Genomic DNA, 16,654 nt, shown 5'->3' on the forward strand with positions numbered 1-16,654 from the left:
GAGTAATCTTTCAAACGGATGTTAAAGTTTTAAATCTTATATTTATTACCTTTAAAATACGCTACTTTATTATACTTTTGACTTTTTCATTATTTATAAATACATCGCCAACTTTTATGAATGTTGTTATAAATATAAAGAAAAGAGTTTTCTTTTTTTCTCGAATAAAAAAAATAATTTTGTGAAAGTTTACTCGCATGAAATGATTTTAGGAAAGGGCAAAAAACTCATTGACCCGCGTGAGTTGATTGCACACATATGCCTAAACTTAATTATGTTTACAAGTGTGAACTGGAAAATATGTATTGTAGAAAAATTGCACTTTACTGTGAAAGGTAAACAAGTATATACAGTGCAAACATTCATCATATATGTACAAGTCGTGGCAAGTTATAAACGCAGCATGTGGGGTTTCCAGTTTTTCTAGAATTATTTTTGTCTCAAAGTTATACATTGCAAATAAATGTTACCGGATCGAATGTATAATTAACTGAAAGCAGTCTTTACATATTGGGAAATCAAATTCAACCAATTTTTGTTGTTTTTATTATACGGACACCAAAATGTTACTCGACTTTTACACCATTATGATTTATAAAGCTATAACTCAACAAGTTTTCGTACAAAAAAAACATTTATAAAATTCAGAGTAGGTATTTTGTAAAAGAAATTTAAAATCATGTTAAAATATAAAGAAAATGGAAATATGTAAATAAAAAAAATTGACAACATTTTATTCTCCTGCTTTTTTCTTCTTCATAAATGCTCAATTACTTTTTCGATATAGTTATTAAGAAATTCGAATGTAAATATGGTTAAAAATGTCTTAATAATTAAAAGATTTTCAAATAATAATATTCATATAATTCCACGGTAATTTGGAAATATTTTAATTTCATCTGAGCGCTGCCTCTTTTATAGACAAAAGTGGTTTCATTTTTTTATGTCATTTATAATAGTTTTACACGAGGTTCCGCTAGCTCCTCTTGAGTAGCTTTCTCTATTAAGAAAATGAGAGCGGAAGAAGTAAATTCGTACTTTATTATCAATAGGTGTTCCACTTTTCAAATTACCTTTATTTTGAGTTCCTTATTATATTCGAGGAAAATAGTGCAATGAAAATTCTACTGGATATTTTATTCAACAGGAGAAAGTGATTTTAAATATAATGTATACAAAAGTCTATAAAAATGTTTAAGCATACGTATATTTATAAAAAAAAATTCTTATTTAGATACTTACATGTGTAATAAAAAATTTTTAATTCGTTACAATTTTCTTCCGTCTTTTATTTTAAAAAAAGTAGTGGTCTATTACGATACGAAATTATTGTTTGTCTCATAGAAATTAATTTTCTATAACAAGAAGTTCAGTATAATATACATATAGAGAGAAGGGCATAATAGATTCAACTCACTCGCATGTGAGAGTATAGAATATCCTCTGCTGAACAGAATCGTTAATTTTTGACAAACTAAACAAATGGTGAGGTTCACTATATAATTATGTAAGAATTATTATGTGTACTAAACTACCATAGTGTGTTGTTACAAATTAAACCGACAGATGACGATGTTGTCTACTCCCATGTAAATTTTCTTTTATCGTACTATATTTGTACAAACAAATTGTCGAAAGATTATTTGTACTTTTTAATCATATTCTAGGCTCAGATTTATATTTCGGTCGTTAAAAGAAAGGAAATGTCAGAGTATTGCTATTCTTGTATAGGTAGAAAGATAATGCGAAAATTACAAGAAAATAAAAAATACTTGAACATATTCTTGTAGGACGCAAGATAATCGTTCGCTCAAAACAAGATTAGTCAAACTTTTGTGAAACCCTCTTGTACACATTATATATATACTAGGGGGGCTTCGCGCGCCAACCCCCTATTTAAATTTACTAAAAATATTAAATATTATTTTGATTAAATTCATATTTAATAAAAAAATTTTAAATTTCAACAGCAGAAATTTATTTATATTTTAATAAGATTTTGGGGTAATGTCAATTTTTTCTATAACTTTCACCAAATTTTGAGGTTATGTTCGCCTACACGCCTATGACCTTCAACGTAAATTTAAGGTTATGTTCTTATTTGACCTATGACCTTTAAAAGTTTAAAGGGAGGGTCATATCTTGACCTCTGATAATAATTTTGAGGTTATGTCCGTCTTTACTCCATCAAAAACTTTGGTTTTTGACATGTCCTTGATTTTTGAAGTTATGTTCGTTTTAATCTATGATTCTGTCGTTTGACCTTGAGTATTGATGTTATGTTAATTTTCAACTTATGTTTTTGATATAGATAGTACAATATCTGAAATTTTCAAGACAAATTCTGAACGGTACGCGAGTTTTAATGCTTTGCGAGTTGAACAGTAGGCGAGTATTGTGAGCTTCCGCGTAGCGGCGAAGTTCTCGCCTAGCGTTCATTCTTGAATCAGCGGCGGCGGCGATATCTTTTTATAATATAGTAATGATATATATATATGCATAATATTATGTACCTCAAAATCCCATATATAAATTCGCGACAATATATTGTTACACCTTCCTTTAAACATACACAAAAACCCTTAACATCTTAAGCATGAGATTACAAGAAGTCGAATTTATGCTGAAAGTAAAAAGTTATGATTTCGATCTCGTGTGTACTGCCTCCCTTATAACAAAGCCAATTAAAAGACTTTATGGCTTATTTCGTAAAGCAATAGAAGATGTAAGCGAAGATTTCTAAAATCCATTCCAAGAAAAATAACGTAAATATTGTTCCAAGCAGTTCAATAATTCGTGAAGTACATGGTTCCCTTTCATTCTCTCGACGTGTAGCGAAACAGCCCGAGGCATTTGCACAAGTGTGTATACAAAATGTTCCATTTTTTTCATCATACAATCAATCGTAAAAATTACTTTGTTAAATCTTTTGTGAAATCTTTTCATTAACAAAATTTACTTTGAACTATTGATAGATTTTTAAGAAATTTAGTATGCACAGTTAAAAACTAACTTTAGATTCGTAAACAAAAAATTACCCATATTAGAGCCGCCATTTTGAATTTTGAAAATCTGACTTAAGGGGTTACACCACTTTGAACGCATGAAAAAATACGTGTTTTAAAGAATTTTTATTGAAGGATGGAAATATTTTTATTTAAATTAAAATATATTACGTTATTAAAAAAAAATTAATTATTTTAAAATGCTTGTTTGACAGATGATTTAGTGGAGTGCTGCATAAATGAACGGTATTTATATTTGAGCTAGAACAAAAAACCAAAAAAAATTAGTTTCTTTAGCTCAAAATCTAAAGAAATACGTATCTGTTTTTAAAAATATGCATTTTCCCCTTAAGATTCGTAATTAGCCTGCGTTCAAAAAACCAAAAAAAAAAATTTAATGAAATTCATAATAATCTACACTGAAAAAAAAAATTTTTAATCAATTTTTTAATATGGCACCTTCTGCTTTGTTACCAAAGCAATGCACATAATATATCAATTTATATTTTTCTAAGTAGGTATCAAGGCAAAAATTGTCTTTTTCACAAAAACAATTCCAATGTGTGGATTTATATGGGAATCAGCAGAAATTGACATATTATAAAGTAGATTTTAAATTCTTTTTTTTCAGTAGTAAAATTTGTATGCAAACAGTGTTATTTATCGGTAATATTAATTTATTAACAATATATAGTTTATTTAATAAAAAATGTTTTATTGATTCCAGGGGCGTGAGCAGAAAAGTTTCGAGAGGGGATTTCAACATAAGAGCTAACTATATGGTAACTTTATATAAATATTCCTCTAATTTTTAATTATTATTAAAATTTCGGGTTGCTTTGCATATATTGGGTGACTTGAATTCGAAATTATGGTGGGAGGCAACGCCCGCGGATTCTTTATGGTTCACCAATAAGTGGCATAATTCAAATGTATTTGAAGGTAGCCACCTAAAACGTTGACTTTCACTTCTAATAAAATGCGAAGGCCTGGCTCGACTGGCTGGCAAGACTTATTCTCGCTTGCTAACCTGGTCGTGCCAGGATCGTGCCAGCTAGACTGTAAGTACCGTCAACGCTACGTGAAGTACATGTACATGTTCGTACATACAGTATCAAAAGTTCGCACAAGACGTGTGTAACTTATGGTCTATTTGAAATGCAAGGGAACTTTTGTCCTGGGGGGTACAAAGTACATGTTGGGGCGGCGCGGCGTGCCATACACTCAACCGCACAAATCACGTTGTATTTTAGTCGCAACGTAGGTATCTCACGCAGTGTACCAAGCGGTCACTGCCTCGCCAAATGCGCGAATTGTTTGTATATTTATGAAGGAGGATCGGTAACACGAAACGAACAGGACAAAGTCCTCTCAACAACTGTAATGGGCAGAGGAATTTTCTCATTATTTTGCACAGCAACAATTCAAAACGTCTTCTTTTTTTTAGGAAAAATTTACAAAATTCATTTATCATCCACCAAGTGCTCAATAATCGAACTTATTTTATTTTTTTATGTTCTGTACTATTACACTGCATAATTTACTTGTTCACAGCATGTTCTCAACTTATAAATGAGACTAAGAGTGACTTGCAACAATAAGTGGTACAATAATTTAGGAAGTTGAAATAATATTAGGCTTGGTTCAAATTTGAAATGGCATGATCTCTATAAGAGCATAGTAATCCTTTCTTTTTGGTGCAAGCAACTTTGTTGAGTAATACAAGGTATACACTCTAGAGATTAATTTGATCTGACATTAACATTAAAAAGTTACAAGGCAGAAATATAATATATTGTCAGTTATTTGCAAGACATTTGTACCTTTAGGAAAGTTGATTCTGAAAATACTTCAAACATCAATATACTTTCTTATAATAATTCTGAATAAATTATGTACAAATTTCCACTTGATTGGAATTATTACTATTCACATAGTAATAAATAAATCAAGTTCACGAATTATTCTATAAAGTTAATTTTGTAAAAATTCACCCAGAAAAAAGATTTCTTTGATACAAAGAAAATTTATTTGTTTCAAACAAATTATCTTTGATTCAAAAAAAATTATCTTCGTTTTAAAGAAATTTTTTATTTAATTCAAATAAATGTTTCTTAGACCCTATATGAATGTTAAAATGTATTTTGAATGAAAGAAAACAAGTGAAAGAAATCTTTTCTCTGGGTGTTAATACAATAAGTTTGAGAAGTTAATTTTCCAAAGAGGTTCTCTGTCTTCATCACTGACAATAAAGAATAATACTTTTCGTTATATCTGATAAAAAATAGAGTCATAGTACTGAGAATGAATAAATAAAAATAGAAATCAGATTGAAAGTAGATTATAATCACAGACGGAAATAAAGTTATTGATATTCACACGATTTTCAAAAACGTCTTGCAAGTTAATATCTTCACTTGCATCAGAGAAAAATGTATATAAGACTGCCGAGTTAAACTAGGATTAATCGATCTTCACTGTTATCGTATAACGATCGCGATTATCTCATCAACTGTATCCTTGCGTATATATGTTTACATGTCGTGTCAATTGATGTCACGAACTTGTAAGCGTTGAACTCATGTCAACATTCACATAGTTGACGCATGTACATATAATCGATGCGAGACTCAACATATTTCAGTTCCCAGATTTTCGATGGAATTAAATGCACACAGCAATTTGCAATTTAATCAAGATTTACTACCCTGCTTAAGTATTCTTAAGTACTTTAACAGCTACTCTATAAATGTATATTTAAACCGCACTAGTTACAAGCTCTTCTACCATGTAACGTAAAAGCAATTACTGCACATTTACTATTTCAGGTAGTCGAGTCAATTTCCAAATGAATTATAAATAATATGCATATATATTGGTTATGATAGACATTTACTTGTTTGTTTATGACAATAGTTTCATCTTTGCAATACCAGTTTCATTAAATTTTTTGTTTAAAGCTTCTTTAAATACATCGTGTGCTTTTAATTTGTTGAATTATAAGACAGTTATGATTTGAAACAATACAAAAAATTTGTCATAAAATAGGTACAGAGAAGTAAATTAATGTATATTGAAGAATTTCGCAAAATTTTAAATGGCATACAAATTAGTTAGCATATAATTATAATGAAGAAGGTAAATTATACAACCTTCTCTGTACACTTCATAAAGATAATTTAATTAGCATCATATAAAATTCGTACACCGGGAAAGAAGTATACGAATATTTTCATGAGAAGAATACATGATTCATAAATACAAAAAAGTCACTAAAATACGGAGTGATATAAATAAGTATCTTAAAATGAGATGGTAGCTCGTGGTAGTCACTGCGATGTAGATAATAGCCTTTACCATCTTTAGAGTAGCATTCTCAATAATTCATTTGACGCCCCCTCCCTCCCATCCCTATATAATTTCTCAGACACCTCCTCTTTGAGAATAATAAACCGAACGATAATTTCTGTGGAAAATATCGCCGCTGCTCTTGAGATGTGCTGAAAAATCCTCGAGAATTAATTAATGAACTGCGGGTGGAGTCGAGCGAGAGTATATATCGGGATTCTCGTTTTTCTTTCGTTTCGTTTCTTTTTTTTATTCTAGACAAGGTAATTGCAGACTCGTTGGCGTTGTAAAGTCCTCCCCGCATTCTGCTAAAGAGAGACATTATTATGGCGGTATTTGACCTTTCTCGTAGTCAGCATTACCGACATCTTTCTCTTTCCTTCTCTCGCGATGTCCTTGAAGTCCACCCTGAACCTCTGGAACTCCTCCCTCCTGCGAAGCTCCGGCATTGTTTCAGGACTATCTTACGGTAGCCGATTCCAAACGTCAGTTAAGCATCCGTAGATACATTACCCACTTTCGATTTTTTCAAACGAAAACTCAGTAATTAGGAGCGCCGCTCACTGCTCTGAGGAACGATGCCATAAATACCGACAGGACAGAGTCCACGAAGAAACCATTTTGCATTTTATATACACAAAAGAACCTGCCGCGCACTCAAAGTGCATCTCGGTTAATGCAAAACTAAAGACGATAACAATTACTATAAATTTCATCGTCCATTCATGAATCTACTCTTTGCTATAATTCATTTTTTTCATCTCACGTTGAACGCTGTACATGTTACTTTACCCACTTTATAAAAATCATCTAGCCGCTCCGTTGATTGAACTGATTCGCGCTTTGTTTTTTGAGTCCATTTTAGTATCACTCGTATATCAATATAAGTATTTTACTATCTACAAATAGAACTTATACAATGAACAAATAATATGTAGAAAAAAGATAGTTTTTTTGAGATTTTACATTAATTTAAACGAGTACAAAGATTTTTTGAATAATTGTTTCTTGAAGCAAAAATATGTGTCGAGGACCATTCCGTATGGCTATACCATACCAGTTCACAGTTTTCTAAAAAGGATCAAATTGAACCCGAAGTGGATCAAATTGATCTAAAAATTTGGATCAATTTTTGATTTGATCCGCATTTTTGGATCAATTCGTTGCAATTTGACACTTTTAGGTTAACAGTGTTTCGTTTACATTCAATGTTAACATTACATTTTAGATATGTGACGCGCTTTGAAGAAAGGTACCTAAGAAGCAAACAAAGTATAGGTTAAGGGGGAGTGACACCTTTGACCCGAAAAAAATCCATTTTTTTTTGCTTAAACGATAGTTTAAGATGTGTAGAATAGAAATTATATCAGGAGAAGTGATTTCGAAGTTATTTTATGTGAAAAAAATCGAAATCTACATAAGGTGTCCTATAGCGCTGCCAGTGCTTGTCAAACCTTTAAACGCGTTTTTCTCGAAATGACATTTTTCAAGACGGTGGGCAGTCTAGCTCAAACAGTTTTGATCGGATTGACTTCGGCCAAAGTTTTTTTTGATCGTCATTTAGAGTACGTAGCGGATTTTTTTTTGGTTTGTTTTTTATTGGCAATAGATTTTTTGAAAAAATTTCGCCCTAAAAATCGACTTTTTCCATCAAACAGCTGCCAAGGCCACAAAAATTAATATTTTTAAAATATCTTACGTACTCTAAAGCTAAATCTATCACAGATTCAGAAAAAATTTGAATTTTTTTTATATTAAAGCGTCTAACCGGAATCTTGCCCACCGATTTGCCCTGTAGAGAAAGGGGATCAACTTTGTCGCCCTCTATAGGCAACAAATTAAAACTTTTCTTTAAGTATAAATATATTTTCGTAAACTGAAAAAGTTAACAAATAAAGTCCTCGAAACCAAATTTTGTTTACTTTATTATTGTGTCTTAAAAAAATTCAAGAAAAACAGGTTCAAAAGAGACCTCAAAGGTGTCACTCCCCCTTAAGTTTAAAACAAGTATTACCTTGATGGAAAGTTCTTTTTTATTTATGTGAAATCAAAATCAGTTTTTATTGAATATTTCGGATGAAATGAAAACAAATATCAATTATTTGTCCCTTGTAGAAATTTATCTTGGAAGTGTATGAGAAACTGTCCAATTGTGCTAGATTCAACCTAGCATCTAGATGGAAAAACAAATTACGTGAAGGAAAAACTGTAAGTGTAAACATTTACTTGAAAATGTATTTACTTAAGAATGCATACACGGAGAGAAATAGATGGTACGGGGTACTATCTAGATAGTACCAGGTACCATATTTGATCTTACATATACGGACAGCAATCTAGATTCTATCAGTTACTATCCAGATTGTACAAAGTAACATCTTGATTGTAGTGGGTAACATAACCATACTTTTTGTAACATCTTTGATAGTACCGAGTAGCATAACGATAGTACCGGATAACATCTACTTTTTACCATCTGAAGATCATAAATTCTTACCATCTATTTCTCTCCGTGTACTATTGCATTAAACAAAACTTAATTAGCTAATGTTATGATGGTCACAAATAATTTTTTAAATTTTAATTCTTTATACTTTATATTGAAATTCGAGCCTTGGCATTGGTCTCTACACTCCCAGACTTGGTCCAATATTGGCTAAAGTAATGGACTAAGATTGGCAAAACTGCTCCCAATATTGGACCAATATTCAGCCAATCGTGCTTTTCCCACTGGGACCCTGAGGCTGCAAATCCAACCGCACATCCAATGAGCTAAACCTGCTTATGATCAGAATAAATGCAAAACTATATATACTAACCCACTTATACCTTGCGAGTCGTAAATATTGACACAACACCGACTATTTTCTGACTGGAAAGTCAAAAAATCAGAATTGAAAAATATCACCAATAAGATACTTATACCCATGAGAAAGCAATAAATTCCACCAAAGGATTACACAAAGACTGTATAAAGACACAAAATATTTGTCAATTTCTGCATTAAAACTTCAGTCCTTTTCTAGCACGGATTAATGTTAAATAAATGGACCTTGCACACGCAAGCTCTTATGTTTTTTTACATTTTATAGCCAGTTCTGGGAGGTAATCCAAGAAATTTTAACTTTCGCGAAAATATATTAAGAAGTAGGTATACACTATATAATGCGTATAAATAGTCAATTTTTTATTTTCTGTAACTTAAGAAGAAATCTCTTTGCACAATTTGTAAATGCTTTAACATAAATTATATATAATTTTGAAAATAAATAATTTCTAACATATATATAAGTGAAAAGTATTTTTCAAAGTTATAATATATAAAAAAGATTATCATACAAAAACCACATTCTTCCGAGTACTGACATTAAGATTTTTTCATTTTCGGAATGTTTGTAAGAGTGAACGTGATTTAATTGTTGTTTATTCAAATGACCTTGCGTCCTCATCTGACATTTGAAAGGACGCTTGTAATGGAGATTACATGCACGCATCTTTTACAAGAGTGTTCATGTTTCTTTATTTTTTTGTCCCATTTTACTCTTCCTTTCACCACAACAATGTACAAGCCTTAAAACTATACCATGCATATCTTTTGATAATCATACCGAGTGTTTTAATTAAAAACACAATGTAAATCTGGAAACGTTTGAAAAATTATATGCTAATTACATACTTTTATAAAACATGTTTCATGAGAAAAAATTTACTAATGATCTGATAGGCTAATATATACTTTCAGCAAATATTTTTGGTTTCAAGTGCAGATACACTTTTCTTTTAAATTAAATCTTCAACTTTATATCTACATATAATGTTACAACCAATATATATTCTGTATAGTTATTTTGCAACACAAGAAGTAAATATATTATAAAGTTAAGGATCTCAAGTTAAAATTTTAGTGGTAAAATTTTTAACAAACATTCGGATTCTTATGTTTCTGAAGTCATTGATTATGAATTTAGCATCAAATTTTTAAAATGCTAAGTATCTACCCTATTATGACGATATTTTGTTTTAAGTTTAACAAATTTGATTGAAACTTGTCGTTCGGAAAGTTTAGGAATATTGTTGATACTACCTAATCTGATGACAATTTTTCAAAACTTTAAAACATTGATCAAGTTCGTATTCAGATCGAATTCAGATTCGTAATCGGCTACCTCGAAAACACTTGGCACTTTTATTTATTTAATAATACAAATAAAAATAGAATGTATTAAGTGCAAAAAACCTACAATTTTTCAAACTTCTTTGCATAGCTCATTTTACACCTAAAAAGTTTTATTTGCATCATTTCTTTCCAAAAACCTACACAGAAAAAACCTAGTCTCATTTTTGTTGCAACTCAAAATGAGCCAATGCTAAACGACATAGACAGTGGCGCCACCATCCTGGCTCATTTTTGTTGCACTTTAAAATGAGTAGCGTACGCTACTCATTTTGAGACCAAGTTTTTTTTGTGTATGCATTTCAAGATATCTAACGGTTTCCACAGTTTTTGAACAAAGATTAGCGTTTGTTGCTCTCTAAATTTAAATAAGTATAAAAAGTCATTGATGTCAAATCAGTTGCTAAATTCCAGCTATATTTTCACTGATTCAGATTTAGAGTCTCAATCCGTGAGTTACAGTGTTTCTTAATAATTAAGTTTTTACAAAAAATAATTTGAGTTTAACAGTTATATTAAGTTGAATCAGACAAATTAGTTACTTAATTTTATTTTATAACTGCGTCTGAGTAAATGAATATAATATGTGTACACATCAATTAACCGAAATTTTCGATTTCACTGAATGATGTGGAATTAAAAACATTTCGATGCTTTACGAGAGATTACGCTTATTATGTACTTTCACGAATCCAGAACGATTTTGTAATTATTCTATAAAAAAAAAAAGTTGAGTGCTACCGACTTGCGTTAACGAACGATAATCGTATTGCGTATATAGAGGAATGTGTATATCTTTTATCGCATTTTTTTGTTTGTTTACTGCTCTTTTTTAAAACTTACGAAATGCATAGCCACATTTTGAAAGGAATACAGTTCATCCAATTATGATTCGTGGTATAGTGAACAATGTCCGCAAGGTTCATGCAGCGTGACACCGTAGAAATTAGCGTACAGTTATGTGCGGTCAAATTTCGCGCATCCCACACGACAGAAGTTCAATGGCTTCTTTTATGAACAACCAACCCAATGTCGACTCAAGGTAGCTTCGAAGAATCTTTTACTTAATTTTACGCATCCTCTTCATCTTCTTTTCAAACAAATCAACTGCGTATATAGTGTTATTTTATTTTTATTATTAAATAATTGCTTCCTTATGTAAGAAGACTTACAGTTTTTATTTTCTTATACCTTTAAACAATATTGACACTGAAACAAATAGAAAGTAAAATTATTTTTTATACTTTTGACTTAATCAACAAAATTGTCTTAATTACAATAAAGATTGTTCTTCATTTAAGTACCAGAGTATCTTAAATTCAGAAAGTATGAAACTTAAACTTTTTTTATAAAACCAGTAAATTTTATAATTTTTGTTGTGATTGACTGCATTACAATTAATGAAATATTTATTAATTAATTGTATACTTATATAAACGTATATTTTGTAACAAACTTGGTGAATTTGGCATATTAGTTTTGCGTTTTTCATTATAAATACGATTTCAATTGGGTAAAAGAATGTTAAATTATGTAATACAACCAACAACATAGAGGATGACTCAACGTTTCTTGTATACTGAATGAAAACTGAAAAATTTGCTGTAAATTAGGGTTATTAAATGGATTGTGAATTCCAGTACAGTTTCGGCTTGTATCTTTAAAAACAATGCTCAAATAATAATATAGAATTAGAATATAAAACACCAGTTTCCACCATCGCAAACCACTGTGTTTAATTTTACTGCAATTTATCATAACTTTATGTTCCTCATTTCATAATCGACAAAAATAATCTACTTTATCCGCAAGTCGTTGACAATTTATTATTTTAGTATTATTATACTAAAAATGTAAAAACCATATTATAAATATTAAACATATCGATGCGTGGTTTATGTTTTTAAACTAGGAGCAAAAATTAAAAAAAAAATTTCATACAGATAAAAAAAGATGACCACATAAGTTTACAAAGTACCTATAATAAAGATATAAATGAGTTCTCGCAACCTAGACTATATATAGGGAAATATAATTTATTCCACGTATACTTTTTACAGTTTACACTTTGGAATTGATTTCAACTTCACTGCCTGAAATCTTTATAAAAAAAGATTACATACGATCATATTTCTTCACTGAAACAGCGGAATTAAGTAAAAAGAAGGAAAAAAAAACTGTTGGTTTCGTACATTGTAGAAAATAGACTCATTGTCAGTCCAGTGAAGGGAATGCGTCCAAACTGTTTTTCTCATGAGAGTAATAATTCATATATCTCTGAGTTGCAAGCGCACGTTTGAGAAAAGGAAGACAGCAATATTGAAGAGTTGAAGAGAGTTTAAAATTTTTTTGCTTGGCAAAACTGAAAGTCGAAATGTCCCCTTAAGCCATGGCCTTTCTCACGACTTGTTACTTTCAAGGGCAGGTGAGAATTTACTCTGCGAACTATACTTGGAATATACGGCATGGCATCGCGCAGATCGCACCGCACCTCTTCCAACCTCGGCCTTTAAATACTCTAAGGTATTGCGTTCCAATTTGTGAATTTCACATTGGTGAGAAACATCCGGTCTCGAATGACAGTAATTTCTGATGATGTCATTTGCCATCGCCTCTTAGAGGACACACGAAGAGAAATTCAATTGCAATATTATGTTAAAAACTACATAAGAGTCATTCCATTATATATAATATATCCAAAGTTGATGCAGTCTATTTTTAGAACATTCTGATACTGTACGAATAATTTGGGATATCCTTATTATAAGACAAGTTGCTCTACGTGACTGAAAAAATATTCTACATGCTTCAAAATTATGTAATAATATTTCTAGGATAGTTAAAAATTGATGAGAATGATAAATTACCCCTTGAAAACTACGCTTAACTTCTATTACCACCCCGGTATAATCGGTTCAAATATTTAAAAAATATTTTATAGTTCCTCTATACTTTAAAATTGTTCTTGAAAGTCATCCTTAAATCATCTATAACAATCTTTATTCATTTTTAACCAACAAAGAAACATTATGTAGAAGAGATTTGGCTAGTCGCTTAGATCAAGTTCTTCTATACACAGTAAAAACCCGAGCTCAAAATGATCCAGCCAGCAGGATCATTTTGATCCGCAGCAAAACTGAGTCAAGTAGGTGGCACCACGTTCGATGTCTTTTAGCATTGGCTCATTTTGAACCGCAGCAAAAATGAGCCCAGGTTTTTACTGTGTATTGTTTATATGATTTGAGGTTGATTTTTATGAGGTCGTCTTCCTTTATTATATAAATTTTCAATAGTTTTAGAAATATTTTTATATAACTTTGAAGGGTGCAAAAGTCCCGAGTAGAAATTTGTAATGGCGCTAGGATGGAAGCGCTAGATACCATGTTGCCGCTTATGGAGTCTCGCGCCGCGAGCTAGCGCCATTACAAATTTCTACTCGGGGTTGTAGAAGAAAAAACAATCTTAAACGAAATTGATCAACTTCTATAAGTAGAACTCAGCATACAAAAATACATTGGAAACCACTCCGACATCTAAAAAAAAACTGTAGACCTGTGTAATCCTTATGATTCCAAAGTGGAAGATGTTGAATCAGTCACTAACTCTGTGATGGAAAAGTAGGTCTTTTAAGACTGATGATAATAATGATAGGGGAAGTGCGCCGGTTGTAGGCACCCTTTTTTATGTCTCATAACTTTTGATCAAATGCATATTATGAGAATTGTGTGTATCAGTGTCAATCAAGAGACCTTATAGGTAACTGTCGAAAGAGGAACTAAATTGATTCCTTCAACACACTAAAAAATAATACTTACTTTCAGTTCACTTTTGACTAAAACCGTTAACATTAGAGGCATTTTTACTGAATTTCAGCCTTGAGTGAATGATTTTAAGTCCTAAAATTGACTTAATCTAGTTTAAAGATAAAAATTTCACTAGTTTCCAGGCATTTTATTTTTAAGATGTTAACGGTTTCAGTATTTGTTTTTTGTGTGAACTAGAAAGCTTTTATTAATAATTTAGTGAAGTAACCATTTTTAGTGGAAAAAAAATTGTACCCGGTTGTGGGCACCCTTGGAGAATCCAACAATTTATGTACTGCTGATATTTTGGTCAAATACGAAATTAAATCACAAAATATAATGTAAACACTGCACAAAAAAATTGCACTTACGTTTTTGAAATAATTCATAACTATTTAACACACTTCGAAAAAAGTAGAAAATCACATTTGTCTTCATTTTTTTGAAGATATTTTCATTATGCTCACTGCTTCTAAGAAAATGCGTGTATCGCTTTGGTATTAACACAAAAACAGTGTATAATGTCAACATACACATATTTGACCGTACTCAGATCATCAATATCTACATGCTGTTCAAAATGACGTATAAGGATGCCCACAACCGGCGCACTTCCCCTGTAATTTAAATCTAATTCACTGTATTAAATTATTCAATCATTTTATACATAATGCCAATGGAACGGATCCATAAATATATTATTAGATGTGGGAAACGAGATTTGGAAAATAGATTATTTTCTTCCCATTTTCAGCAAATATTTATTAAGAAAAATTAGGTGAAGAAAGTAAAATACATGTGCTGGACAAGAAGAAAGAAATCTTTAAAAACACAAAGGTCCTCTAAGTTAAATAATAATATAATTGAAATTAATTGACTGCAGAGAAAGTAATATATTGAATTGAAATGCATATTTCGATAGCAAATTCATAAATTACATATAGTAGGATAAATTGAACCTCCCAATTCTGCAACTCGTTTAGTGCTCGGCCGGACGCTCTATTGGTACACAGAAAAAAATTAGTCTCATTTTGATATGCAGCAAAAATGAGTCAATGCTAAACGACATAGACAGTGGCGCCACCAACCTGACTCATTTTTGCTGCATATCAAAATGAGTAGCATACGCTATCATTTTGAGTTCAGGTTTTTTCTGTGTAGTCGGGTAGCAACGAGGGAGCCATTGACGCTCGCTGCTACCCGACTACTAACAGAGCGTCCGTCCGAGCGCTAAACGAGTTACAGAATTGGGAGGTTCAATTGTATACCCACATAAAGTTAGAACTGCAGTTAATATATTGAATGAGTCAATAAAAGAAGTCTATAAACCTTCAAAACTACAACAAACCTTTATCATCATCCAGAAGTTGTACCTTAAGTCTAATATTAAATTCATAAACTCACAGTTCGTTTAATTAGCTTTAAAGAAAAACTTGTTTCATCTCAAGTTGGAAAAAACGGAATTATTAAAAATATTATTGTAATTGTAGAAATAGTAAACTGTTTGATGATGTGTTTTGCATGGAAAAACATTACTTCTTCCTGCATCTCAGAAAAAAACTTTTTTGAACATGTCATAGCGAGTCAGTGTTTATGTTTTGTTTCTAAGAATGTAAGACTTCACCTGTTGGAAGTATTCAAATCTTTTCCAATGGAAGTATATATATATACATATTTTACTTTCGTCTTTTTTTACCCCTTATTCACATCCTGACAAACTGCCAACGTGAAAGTGTTGAAATTAGTGACGAATACTCTTTAAATAAACGTTTATCTAGAAACATAAACAACTATACACTGAACGAGTAAATGAGTGTAGGTAATTACCGAGAAAAGCGGATGTTCAGAAGCTATAGGCAGATTATCGATTGAACACCTGCAAGGACGTACATAAATCATAGACATTTATTCTATCTTCTTTTCCCTCACAATCAGTGGAGATATAGTGTCTTCTTCGCACTCTCTTACACGCACTTTCTTTATTACCATACACAATGCGGTCAATGAATAAAACTAGCCAGGTAGAGTTCAAGGGGAATCTGGAATTTACGTTCATGATCGCATAGCGGATTACAGAAACGGTTAACTCTCCTAGTCTCGTCCAGACACACGCAAGTTTAATTTTAGAAAAGGCTGATTCAGCGTCTCTTTAATGCGAGACTGTGTGATGTCTTCTGCGATTATCGAGGATGATACGTGTTACCTGTTCTTTAATTCAACAATAAATATTTTTTTTACTTTTACAACATTTTTATAAATAAAAACATGTAATAATTTAACACGACCAAGTTTTGGGTATGTTAACAAATGAGATTACAGTTAAA

The 16,654-nt window shown here is 31.2% G+C and overlaps 1 protein-coding gene and 1 long non-coding RNA gene across 3 annotated transcripts in view; one reads left to right on the forward strand and one right to left on the reverse strand.

The window, feature by feature from the left end:
• LOC127278617 (uncharacterized) overlaps window positions 1–16,654 on the reverse strand; it is a 121,219-nt gene that overhangs the window by 90,595 nt on the left and 13,970 nt on the right. The gene's annotated exons all lie outside the window — the stretch shown is intronic.
• Window positions 3,721–16,654, forward strand: part of LOC127278613 (uncharacterized) — a 37,386-nt gene continuing 24,452 nt past the window's right edge. For both annotated transcript variants that reach the window (XM_051300415.1, XM_051300414.1), the window contains exon 1: window positions 3,721–3,787. The gene's annotated coding sequence lies outside the window, so the exon portion shown is untranslated. The remainder of the gene's footprint in view (window positions 3,788–16,654) is intronic.

The sequence above is a fragment of the Leptopilina boulardi genome, unplaced genomic scaffold, assembly GCF_019393585.1.
Source record: "Leptopilina boulardi isolate dan_hultmark-lab unplaced genomic scaffold, ZJU_Lbou_2.1 LbouV2_208, whole genome shotgun sequence".
Classification (NCBI taxonomy): Eukaryota; Metazoa; Arthropoda; class Insecta; order Hymenoptera; family Figitidae; genus Leptopilina; species Leptopilina boulardi.